Source organism: Nicotiana tabacum, chromosome 18, assembly GCF_000715075.1.
Source record: "Nicotiana tabacum cultivar K326 chromosome 18, ASM71507v2, whole genome shotgun sequence".
Taxonomy (NCBI): domain Eukaryota; kingdom Viridiplantae; phylum Streptophyta; class Magnoliopsida; order Solanales; family Solanaceae; genus Nicotiana; species Nicotiana tabacum.
Genome location: NC_134097.1, coordinates 11,937,042 through 11,950,589, shown reverse-complemented (window position 1 = coordinate 11,950,589; position 13,548 = coordinate 11,937,042).

Here is a 13,548-nt window from a genome sequence, read left to right as displayed (position 1 = left end):
ATAGTGAAGATCAGAAGCGGGTAACTACCATAACTACCTTTGATTGTAGTTTAAGAGATTTGCAAATTGTTTTGACATAGATTTAAAGTTAAAAGCAACAACAACAAATAACGTGGTAAGTATAGAAGCATTTAGCACGAAGTCCTGGAAGTGAAAATGGTTGTGTATATGGATGAGGTGAAGGGGTGGGGGTAGATAAAAAGCAAGTGGTAGGGGGTTGGACCGTAGGGGAGGAAGAGCAATGATACGGAAGGAGGCAATAGAGGGAAGAGAGTTTGGGTAAGTAGAGAAAATCAGTAATAGTTGGTGGAAGTGGACTACTCAAGTTCGTGTCCATAGGTAATTTCCTAAAGCACTTGAATTTTTGATTTAGATGTAAATAGTTAGAGGTCATTAGTATTCGAGGTAGTATTATTTCTCATAGGATAAATGTAACTACATTACATTGTAAAATGTGCCTACTAAAAGATAAAAACATTTGTCTTCACGAATCTCTTAATCTCCTCTGTGTTTCTTTTTTCTTTATAATGATTTATATGAAGGGGAGCCTTGGCTGGTAACGTTGCTGCCATGTGACCTTCTTCGACCCTTGTAGTCCGGCCCTTCCCCGGAGCCCTCGCATAGCGAGAGCATAGTGCACCGGGTTGCCATTTTTTTATAATAATTTATTTCAATTATTAGACCTTTTTCTGATAAATAGACAATCTAAACATGATTTTCAGATTTTTGTCATTAAATATAACTACATACATTTATCATAGGGTAAATGTAACTACTTATATTGTAAGATGTGCCTATTATTGTTACGACCCAAAATTTCCCACCAACGGGATCGTGATGGCGCCTAACATTTTACTTGCTAGGCAAGCCAACGTTAGAGAATCATTAAACCAATTCCTTATTTCCATTCAGTAAATAACAATAATTAACTAAGGTGAAATATAATTAGTGCATTAATTACTACCACCCGGATCTGGAGTCACAATTCACGAGCATTCTAGAATTTACTACAAGTAATAGTCTAAAAGAAATACAACTGTCTTAGACAGAGACTTCAAGATCTGTGAACGCCGACAGATCTACCTTGAGTCTTCGGACAGCGGACCAATAGCAAAATCTCGATCAACCTGAGCCGGTACTAAAATCTGCACAGAAAGTGCAGAGTGCAACATCAGTACAACCGACCCCATGTACTGGTATATGTCGACTCTAACCTCGGCGAAGTAGTTACGAGACTAGGACAAGACACCCACATATAACCTAAACAGTATAATCATGCTAGTGGCAACAACAGTGAATAAAGAAATGACGTAGAAATAATGGGAAGGGGACATACAGTGGAGGAATACAATATAAAGAGTGAGAATAATGAAAAGACAGAATTAAACCGAAAATTCTTAAACGAAATGAGCATATAAAACAACAAAGGAAAACTGCACGGCATCACCCTTCGTGCTTTTACTCTCAACCTCACCAAATAAATAAATAGAACGGCACGGCATCACCCTTCGTGCTTTTACTCTCAACCTCACCAAATAAATAAATAGAACGGCACGACATCACCCTTCGTGCTTTTAAACCTCTCATAATATACACGGCATCACCCTTCGTTCTTTTACACTCTTCCTCACAATATAAATAATGCATACACGACATCACTCTTCATGCTTTACACTCCTCCTCACAAATCACAGAATCAATAACAACGGATAGATAGGAGTATCACAAAGAAACCAGTATTTTACCCATAATCAATAGCACAATGTAACCTCAACCTTGAATCAATATTCGAAAGTTACCAAATCTCAGTGAAACCAGATATAAGTCACCCAACATTTCAAGTAACCCTCTAAGTATGGATAGTAGAATTTAAGGCTACAAAATAGACAAGAATAGAATTTTACTCGCATGCTATGACTCGACAACAATGCATAGATGCTCGTCACCTCACCTATACATCGTATTTAACAACCAAACACATAGCAAATAAACACATAATATATATTCCCTCAAGCCAAAGTTAGACACGATACTTACCTTGCCCCGAAAGCCACTTAATTCTAAATCACAGCTTTTCCTTTAGAATTCACCTCCAAACCACTCGTATCTACTCAAAAATGACTAAATAATATCAAATATTGCTAAAGGAATCAATTATATTGCATAAATTAAATTTCTCAAATTTTCCTACAAAAAGTCAAAAATTGACCCCGGGCCCGCTTGGTCAAAACCCGAGGTTCGGACCCAAAATCCATTTATCCATTCACCCCCGAGCCCGAATATGTAATTAGTTTTGGAATCCGACCTCAAATCGAGGTCTAAATCTCCAAATTTCCGAAATCCCTAGTTTCTACCCTAACTCCTAATTCTATCATGCAAACCCTAGATTTTAGGTTGATAATTCAAGAAATGCAATGGGTAATTGAAACAAAATGGTTCAGAATCACTTACCAACACTTTGGGGAAGAAAATCACTCTTGAAAATCGTCTCTACCCGTTTGGTTCTTCAAAAATGTTAAACAAATGGCTTAAACCCGTGTTTGATTCTGTTTTATGAACTGGGCAACAATTCATCGCGATCGTGTGAACATTGCCGCGTTCGCGAAGAGCAGCCTCCTAAGGACTTACGCGATCGCGAGAAGCTTTACGCGTTCGTGAAGGCTTAGCCTGCCTTACCTTCGCGTTCGCGTGAAATGGCTCGCGTTCGCGTAGAGCTTCCCCAGGTCCCCTGCCCAGCTTAGCTAGAGCTACGCGTTCGCGTTCGACCTATCGCGTTCGTGTAGAGCAACTCCCCCAATGCTCTGCATTCGCGACCATGGTCTCGCGTTCGCGTAGAGTAAATCTGTCCCCAGCCCAATTTCCCCCTTGACGATCGCGAGAGTGACTATGCGATCGCGAAGCACAGTATTGCAGACATCAGATACAACAAAAATACCATATTGTTTCTAAGTTCAAAACATATCGTGGCCTATCCGAAACTCACCCGAGCCCTCGGGGCTCTAAACCAAACATGCACACAAGTCTAAAAATATCATACAAACTTGCTCGCACGATCAAATCATCAAAATAACTCCTAGAACTACGAATTTAGTACCAAATCAAATGAAATTCTCAAGAACACTTTAAAATTTTTATTTTCTCAACTTGACGTCCGAATCACATCAAATCAACTCCGTTTCTCACCAAATTTCACAGACAAGTCTTAAATATCATAATGAACTTGTACCGGGCTCCGAAACCAATATACGGACCCGGTACTCACAATGCCAAACATCAATCAATTCTTAAAAATAATTAATTTTCAGACTTTTAGTTTTCATTAAAAATTCATAACTCAAGCTAGGGACCTCCAAATTCGATTCTAGGTATATGCCCAGGTCCCATAATTCGATACGGACCCAACGGGACCGGCAAAACACGAATCCAGGCCCGTTTACAAAATATGTTGACCGAAGTCAACTAAAATTAACTTTTAAGGCAAAAAGTCTTATTTTCATTAGTTTTCAACATAAAAGCTTTCTGGAAATATGTCCGGACTGCGCACGTAAATCGAGGAGGGTAAAAATGAGATTTTTAAGGCTTAAGAGCACAGATTCGAGTTCTAAAACATAAGATGACCCTTTTGGGTCATCACATTCTCCATCTTTAAAATAACCGTTCGTGCTCGAACGGACATAGAAAAGTACCTGGGCTGGTGAAAAGGTGAGGATATCTACTCTGCATAACGGACCCGAACTCCCAAGTAGGTGCCTCAATAGGCTGACCTCTCCACTGCACTCGAACTTAAGGGTAACTCTTTGATCTCAACTAGCGAACTTGCCGAGCTAGAATTGCCACCGGCTCCTCCTCGTAAGTCAAATACTTGTCCAATTGGATAGAGCTGAAATCTAACACATGGGACGGATCACCGTGATACTTTCGAAGAATGGACGCATGGAATATAAGCCACCTCTACTAAACTACTGGATGAACAACTGCTAAACTAAGTGGCAACACAAGCCTATAAGCCACCTCTCCCACTCTCTCCAGAATCTCAAAAGGTCCGATATACCTAGGGCCTAACTTGCCCTTCTTCCCAAACCTCATTACACCCTTCATGGGTGATACCCGAAGCAACACTCTCTCCCCGACCATGAATGCAACATCACGAACTCTACAGTCGGCATAACTCTTCTGCCTGGACTGAGCTGTGCGAAGTCGATCCTGAATAATCTTGACCTTATCCAAGGCATCCTATACTAAGTCTGTGCCCAACAACCGAGCCTCTCCCGGCTCGAACCACCCAACTGGCGACCGACACCGCCTACCATATAATGCCTCATAGGGAGCCATCTGAATGCTCGACTGGTAGCTATTGTTGTAGGCGAACTATGCAAGGGGAAAGAACTGATCCCACGATCTCTCGAAGTCTATAACACAAGCGCGGAGCATATCCTCCAAGATCTGAATAGTATGCTCGGATTGCCCGTCCGTCTGAGGATGAAATGTTGTGCTCAACTCAATCCACATACCCAACTCATGCTGAACTGCCCTCCAAAAGTGCGAGGTAAACTGCGTACCTCGATCAAAAATAATAGACACGGGTACACCGTGAAGACGGACGATCATACGAATGTAAATCTCTGCCAACTGCTCCGATGAATAGGTAACTGCCACAGGAGTGAAATGCGCTGACTTAGTCAGCCTGTCCACAATGACCCAAACTACATCGAACTTTCTCTGAGTCCGTGGGAGTCCAACAACAAAATCCATAGTGATACACTCCCACTTCCACTCAGGAATCTCTAACCTCTGAAGTAAACCACCAGGTCTCTGATGCTCACACTTCACCTGCTGTAAATTTAGGCACTGAGCTACATAGGCAACTATGTCCTTCTTAATTCGCCTACACAAATAATACTGCCTCAAGTCCTGGTACATCTTGGCAGCGCCCGGGTGAATAGAATACCGAGAATTGTGAGCCTCCTCAAGGATCAACTCATGAAGTCCATCCACATTAGGCACACAAATACGACTCTGCATCCTCAAAACTTCATCATCTCCAACAGTTACCTGCTTGGCACCACCGTGCCGCACTGTGTCTCTAAGGACAAGTAAATGAGGATCGTTATCCTGCCGATCTCTGATGTGTTCAAACAAAGAAGACCGAGCAACTGTACAAGCTAGGACACGACTGGGCTCTGAAATATCTAACCTCACAAACTGGTTGGCAAAGGCCTGAACATCCAATGCAAGCGGTCTCTCACCAACTGGAATATATGCAAGGCTACCCATACTGACTGACTTTCTACTCAAAGCATCGGCCACCATATTGGCCTTCCCGGGATGATACAATATGGTGATATCGTAGTCTTTCAATAGCTCCAGCCACCTCCTCTGCCTCAAATTGAGTTCCTTCTGCTTGGATAAATACTCCAAGCTCTGATGATTAGTGAATACCTCACATGGCATGCCGTAAAGATAGTGCCTCCAAATCTTCAGCACGTGAACAATGGCTGGCAGCTCTAAATTATGAACAGGGTAATTCTTCTCGTAAACCTTCAGCTGCCGCGAAGCATATGCAATAACCTTGCCACCATGCATCAATACCGCACCCAGACCAATACGAGATGCGTCACAATATATTGCATAAGATCCTAAACCTGTGTGTAACACCAATATTGGTGCCATAGTCGAAGCTATCTTGAGCTTCTGAAAGCTCGCTTCACACTCGTCTGACCACCTAAACGGGGCACCCTTCTGGGTCAATCTGGTCAACGGGGCTGCTATGGATGAAAATCCCTCCACAAATCAACAGTAATAGCCCGCTAAATCTAGAAAACTACGGATCTTTATAGCTGATATGGGTCTAGGCCAGTTCTGAACTGCCTCAATCTTCTTAGGATCCAACTCAATACCCTCTGCTGATATAACGTGACCCTAGAAAGCAATTGAACTCAACCAAAACTCGCATTTTGAGAACTTAGCATATAACTGGCAGTCTTTTAGAGTCTGAAGAATGATCTGAAGGTGTTGCTCATGCTCCTTTCGACTGTGGAAGTAGATCAAGATATCATCAATAAACACAACCACAAAGGAATCCAAGTAGGGTTTGTACACCTGGTTCATCAAATCCATGAATGTTACTGGGGCATTTGTCAGCCCAAATGACATCACTAGAAACTCGAAATGCCCGTACCGAGTCCAAAAAGTTATCTTAGGGACATCAAATGCCCTAATCCTCATCTGATGGTAGCGAGATCTTAAATCAATCTTCGAAAACACCTGGGCACCCTGAAGCTGATCAAATAAATCATCAATCCTCGGTAACGGATACTTGTTTTTGATAGTGACTTTGTTCAACTGTCGATAATCTATACACATCCTCATCGATCCATCTTTCTTCTTCACAAACAATACAGGTGCACCCTAGGGCGAGACACTAGGTCTAATAAATCTCTTATCAAGCAAATCTTTCAATTGTCCCTTCAATTCTTTCAACTCTGGCGGGGCCATGCAGTATGGCGGAATGGAAATGGGCTGAGTGCCCGGAGCCAAATCAATGCAGAAATCAATATCCATGTCGGGTGGCATCCCCGGCAGGTCTGCAAGAAACACCTCTGGAAACTCACTAATAACCGGCACTGAATCCATGGAAGGAACCTCCGCACTAGAATCGCGGACATAAGCCAAATAAGCTAGATACCCCTTCTCAACCATATGACGAGCCTTTGCATAAGAGATAACCCTGCTGGTAGAATGGCCAAGAGTCCCTCTCCATTCTAATCGAGGCAACCCCGACAAGACTAAGGTTACCGTCTTGGAGTGACAATCTAATATAGCATGATAAGGTGACAGCCAATCCATACCCAGAATGACATCAAAATCAACCATATCGAGAAGTAGAAGATCTACACGAGTCTCAAGACTCCCAATGATGACCGCACATGAACGATAAACACGATCTACAAAAATAGCATCTCCCAATGGTGGGGACACATACACAAAAGCACTCAAAGAATCACGAGGCACAACCAAATATGAAGCAAAATAGGATGACACATAGGAGTAAGTAGATCCTGGATCAAATAGAACTGAAGCATCTGTACTGCAAACTGAAATAGTACCTGTGATAACAACGTCAGATGACTCAGCCTCAGGTCTAGCTGGGAAAGCATAACACCGGGGCTGGGCCCCACCACCCTAAGATGGGATATGTCTGGTTTTCTCCCTTTAAGTAACTCATAGGGAGTCTTCTCTACAAGAGGTCTAGTCATGCACCTATTTATGATGTAGCATGCAGTATTTACAGCTTCTGCCCCTGAAGCTATGAGGCGGTTTACTAGAAAGAAGCATAGTCCTAGCCATATCTTCAAGTGTCTTATTCTTTCTTTCAACTACTCCATTTTGTTGTGGAGTCCTAGGAGCAGAAAAATTATGATCTATGCCATGCCCATCACAATATTCAGTAAATCTAGCATTTTCAAATTCAGTGCCATGATCAGACCTAATTGATGCAAGTTGATTACCTAGTTATTTCTGAGTTTTTCTAACAAAAGAAGTGAACATGTCAAATGCTTTATCTTTAGATGTTAAAAATAATGTCCAAGTAAACCTAGAGCAATCATCAACAAGCACCATCACGTATCTTTTACCACCTCGGCTTAATGTTCTCATTGGACCACAAAGATCCATATGGATCAGTTCCATCGTCATGGTGGTCCTTACCACTTTCTTACATTTGAAAGAGGATCTTACCTGCTTCCCCCTTGCACAAACCTCACAAACTTTGTCTTACTTGAACTTGATGTTAGGCAACCCTATCACCAGATCCTTTGAGACTAATTTATTGAGTTGACTCAGACTTGCATGTCCAAGTCTCTTGTGCCAAAGGAGGGGATCATTGTCCATGACACTTAAGCAAGTGAGTTCATTTCATGTCCAAGTCTCTTGTGCTAAAGGAGGGGATCATTGTCCAACATACTTAAGAAAATGAGTTTATTTTCTGAAAGTGTGGACAAATCTACAATATATATATTGTTCACTCTTTTTCCCTGCAAAACAATCTTGTCAGTGGTAAGATTAATCACAAAACATTTGGTAGAGGTGAATGCTACCAAGTTACCTCTATCACACAGTTGTGATACACTAATTAGACTGTATTTTAAGCCATCTATCAAGTAGAAATTCTCAATAGAGTGAGAATCAATCTTACCTATATTTTCAACCCCAATGATCTCACATTTCTTCCCATTTCCAAAGGAGACATTACCTCCTTTGAGATCCTCAAGTGAAAAGAACTGGTTCTTACTTCCTGTCATGTGCTTTGAGCAGCCACTATCCATGTACCATATTTGGCTGCTCCCCTTCACTTGGAACTGCAAAAGGAACTTAGGGGTTAGTCTTATGACCACAAACTAGTTTGGGTCCCTTTCTATAGGCAAAAGGATGAATCAGATTCTTTTTAACCCAACTTGGTAATCTATTCTTCCCTTGAACAAATTCTTTGTTCTTTTGGCTTGCCTTTTCTTTTGCATTGCATTCACTTTTATAGTGACCTATTTTACCATACTGAGTACAAATCTTGTTCTCAGGAAGTGTAAGGTATTTGCTTTTGGGATCCCATTTAGGTGGCAGATTCCCAAAGCCAAGTCCTCTTCTATTTCTACTATGATGTTCCTGTAGCCTTGAAAGTGAATCGGAGGACCTGTTCCATTTACAAGTTCTATCTAGTTCATGTTTTACCTTGCCTAGATCCTCCTTCAAAATTCTAACCTGCTCATCCTTCTAATACAACTCATCTTTTAGTTTACTTACATTTTCTTCTCGAGTGAGTTGGGTGCAATAATATGTCTTCTTACTTGTTCCTAATTTTAGTTTTAGGTTTTCAGATCTAAGTTCTAGGACATTTGATTCAAATGCATGAACCTGGTTCTTTAATGCAATATTTTCACTTATAGTCTCACTAACCCTAAGTTCCAGGTTCTTACACTTTTCTTTCAAAATCACACATTCCTTAGACTGCTGTTCTTTTTCATATTTTACATCCTCAGATTCATCAATGAAATCTAGAACTAATTAAGATAGCCTTTCTTTAGACAAAAATTTAATCTTGAATTTGAGATGAATTACACTTACCTCAGATTCCTCATCAGATTCTCCAATGGCCATAAGTGCTTGTTCATCTCCATCTTCATCATCTGAGCTTTCATCTGAGCTTTCTCCCCAAGCAACAACCATAGCCTTTGTTAATCCTTTGTTCTTCTTGGGTTGAACATGTTCCTTCTTCCTGTTTCTTCGTTCAGCTCTTTTCTTCTTCTATTCAATTTCCTATTGAGGGTAGCTTTTGATATGGTGATCAGTCTTACCACACTTGTAGCATCCCTCATTGGTTTGCCTTTCAGGAACCTTTGGTTTGTTGTAGCTTCCACTTCTTGAAAGACTATTTCCTCTCTTTAGGTACTTCTTGAAGTCCTTTATGATCATAGCCATTTCATCATATTCTAGATCAGAACCTTTAGTGATTCTGAGTGACATGCTCCTTTTCTTCTTGGGTACATCCATCTTCATAGTTTGCCTTCTAAGTTCATCAGCGGTGAGATTTCCAATTAGCTCATCCAACTTAAGAGTGACAATATTCTTTGCTTCCTGAATGGCAGTGATTTTGCTCTCCCAAGTAACCGGTAGAACCTTTGTCAAAATCTTCTCAACTCTATTTTCTTCAAGAATAATTCTTCCAAGAGACTTAAGTTCATTTGTTAGTGTGGTGAACCTTGTATATATCTCTTGGATGGTTTTCTCTTCCTTAATAGTGAAATTCTCGTATTGAGAATATAGTAGTGTTCCTCTGGACCTCTTCACTTGAGGTGTTCCTTCATGGGCCACTTGCAAAGTATCCCAAATTTCCTCAGCAGTGGTACAACTTGGAATTCTCTTGTACTCGTCTGGACCGAGTCCACAAACAAGCCATTTCTTGGCTTTAGCATTATTTTCCCATTTTCTCAAGTCGTCAGCAGTGCAGTTAGCTCTTGTCTTTGGCACCTCTTCTCCTTCGGCATTTATATTCATGGTAGCCAGTGGACCATTTATGACAATGTCTCATAGCTCATAGTCTTCTCCTATGATATGATCTCTCATCCTGTTTTTCCACAAAGAGTAATACTGGCCGTTGAAGAGTGGTGACCTAGCAGTGGATTGCCCTTCCTAGTTTTCAAGTGGTGCACTCATCTTGATCTTCTCCTAAGGTGTTAGCCTCTTCAAGGATAACCTACTATGATACCAATTGATGTTTTAACTTCAATACCACACAAGAAGGGGAGGGGAGTGATTTGTGTGGTGCCCAATTTTTCACCTAAGCTGGTTATAGAAGGACCTGATTTTTCTATGTGTTCCTTAACCTACTATTGCTGAAACAGTAAATGCAGAAAGTAAAGAACACGATTATTTTACGTGGAAAACACCTGGCTCAAAAGGTGAAAAACCATGACCTACTTTCCAGCAGGAATTTCCCAAACTCTCCACTAAATCACTGAGCCAAAAACTGCATTTACAAAATACTTTTGTAAACCTAGGGTGACTGCTTATATTTAGATTTGCATTTTGATATTTATATTCAAATGCTCTATGGAATCCCTAAATGGAGTTTTTTGCTAAGTGATACTGTTTTTATTCTTAATTCCATAAGTAACATTCTTTTGAATTTTTTTCTGGAAATGCAAGTCTTGCCTGGACTAAGCAAAATTTTAAAGAAATCACTTAATAGATCCAGTTTAACTGAGTAAAAAAATTGTAAGTTCTAGAGTACTAACACCTATAATGTTGAGATCAAGGTACATAATCATATACCATACATTATTGAGATATTAGAAAAGTTACTTAATAAATCAGAGACTTCTAAATACTGATTGCAGTTTCACTTCATGTGACATGCCTCATGATATATTTCGTTTGTCTCATCCTAGTGGTATATCTGTTATTGGGAACTGTGAACTAACTGGTTTTCATGATCAGGAGTATCCTAAGGATGGAAGTCCAATAGATGAAGGTTGTTCTCTTGTCATTATGGATGAAAAGATATTTGTTAATGTTGTCGACCTTCGCGAGCAAATATAAATGTTATCGGGATGGTTGTATAGAGTATTGTCTAATTTTAAAGTGGTCAATACCTTCTTGTAAGTTCATTCAGGGGGATCCAAGAATACAAACTTATTTGTTTTTTTTAATCTTAGGCTAGGAATTTATATTGTACGTTAGGAGCGATATTTTTTGGTTTTGCCATTCACATTGTTTCTCCAAAACTATATTTCCTTGATTATTCAATAGCAGCAGTTGTAACCTGAGAAGCAGGAAGGTTTTTATCCATCTTTTATCTTTGGAAGGTTTAAATTCCCATTTGAGACTTGAATGTGAACCTTTAGGGTTAGGTGATATCACATTCACGTGCGTCTTTTTTGATATTTTGGGAAATCTACCGGTGAACAAGTTTTTGCTAAACTTAATTTTTAGAGTTTGGGACTTTGTTAACCTTGTTAAAATCACTTTGTTTTACGGCGAAAAATTATGCGTATCGGGTGAATATGAATTTCAAGCACTTAACCATGGTGAATTATATGCATTATCACCTCATTATATCAGTTAATTATGATAAATTAACATGATTTGGTGAAACCACCCGGTGCTGGTAGGTATTCAGTATAATGTACGGGAGTTTGAAAATTTAATCAATAAAACTCCAGCATATAATGTGCCGAGTACCTAGAGTTCAGTAAGCAATACGTCTTCTCCTTTTTCTTCATTGTCTTTATTTCTTTGTTATCTTCTATTAGTAAGAAAACCCCAATTAAAAGCATAACAAACACACCTCTCTCCCTTTCAAAAAGATTGTCTTAGTTTGACTGGACACAAACTTTAATAAAAAAGAAAAAACTTTTGAGATATGTGGTATTAAATAAGTCATATCATTTGTGTGACTGTAAAACTTTTGAAACTTGTGATCTGATATCTGTCATAGCATTTGTGTGACTATAAATGATTCTTATTAAGAAAACATTTAAAGGTGTCAATCTCTTTGAAACAGACTAATAAGGAAATAGTGCTAATCTTTTTGAAAGAGAGTAGTAGTACATGTCTGAATATAGGGAATAATGGAGACCTTCTCAACCACGAGTGATTTTACGGTGTGCCTCACACAAGTGACATTAGTTGTGTGAGACTTCTTTTTATCTCACACATTTGTGGACCCATATCTTACACATCTGCGTCCACAAAATTCTGAAACCATAAAATTATGAGACAAAAAAGAGGCCTCATATAACTAGTGTTGTTGTGTGAGGCACAAAATAAAACTTTTCCCCAACCACCAAAATTAAGTCCTGCAACCCTAACATTGAAGTGACGTATAGCAGATTAAAAGAGATACGAAAACAACAACGATGAAATGGGAAAGAACAAAGAGCTTTCGTTGAAGAAATATAAAGAACGCAAAAAAGAATCTGAATATTATGAGGATTCTTATTTGTTCACGTTGCAAGGTTAAGTAGTTAAATCGTTCCGTCGCCGGCGTCCTGTCTTCTTCTGTCACGACCCGGAATCTCAATTTGGAGGCCGTGATGGCGCCTAACGTCTACTTGCTAGGCAAGCCAACATTAGTTAACAATTTAATAATTAAACAGTTCAAAACAGAATAATAACAATTATTAACGAAGATTAAAGCTAAACTACATAAAATAAACCCATAACATAAAGCGGTCTAACTCAATCCAGAAGTCTTATGTCACAAGTACATGAGTAACTAGAAGTCTACAAGTATAGTTTGAAATAAATATAAATGTTCGAATGAGATAAACAGTAAAGATAGAAAATGGAAGGGGACTTCAAGGTCTGCGAACGCTAGCACATCTACCTCAAGTCTCTGAAGTAATGTGATCCGAGCAGCCGCAATACTAAGCATTGCTGGGACCAATACCAGTATCTGCACAAGAAGTGTAGAAGTGTAGTATGAGTACAACCGACCCAATGTATTCCATAAGTGTCGAGCCTAACCTCCACGAGGTAATGACGAGTCTATGACAAGACACCTACGTAAACATCATGTACAATTATATATAAGTCAGCAAAATAACAAGTAGAACGATAAAAATATTAATTGGGAAGGGACATGCGAAAGGGGAGATACCATAAAAACTACAAGTACTAAATCACAAAAAAACATTTTCCGAAATAAACAACAATATAACCAAGTAAATCATCAAAACCGAAAACCAAACAAGGCAATGAAATGAAGATGACATGACATCACCCTTCATGCTTTTACTCTCGTCCTCACTATGTAATATCATAAACGAAATGGCACGACATCACCCTTCATGCTTTTACACTCACCGGCACGACATCTGTCTTCGTGCTTTTACTCTCAACATCTCTCAATATATGATTGTCACGATCCGGATTCCTAACCCTGGGACCGTGATGACGCCTAACATCCACTTGCTAGGCAAGCAAACGTGAAATAGAAAATTAACCGATTTGTACAGTTGAAAACAAATTATTAACAATAGTAATGATAAAGGT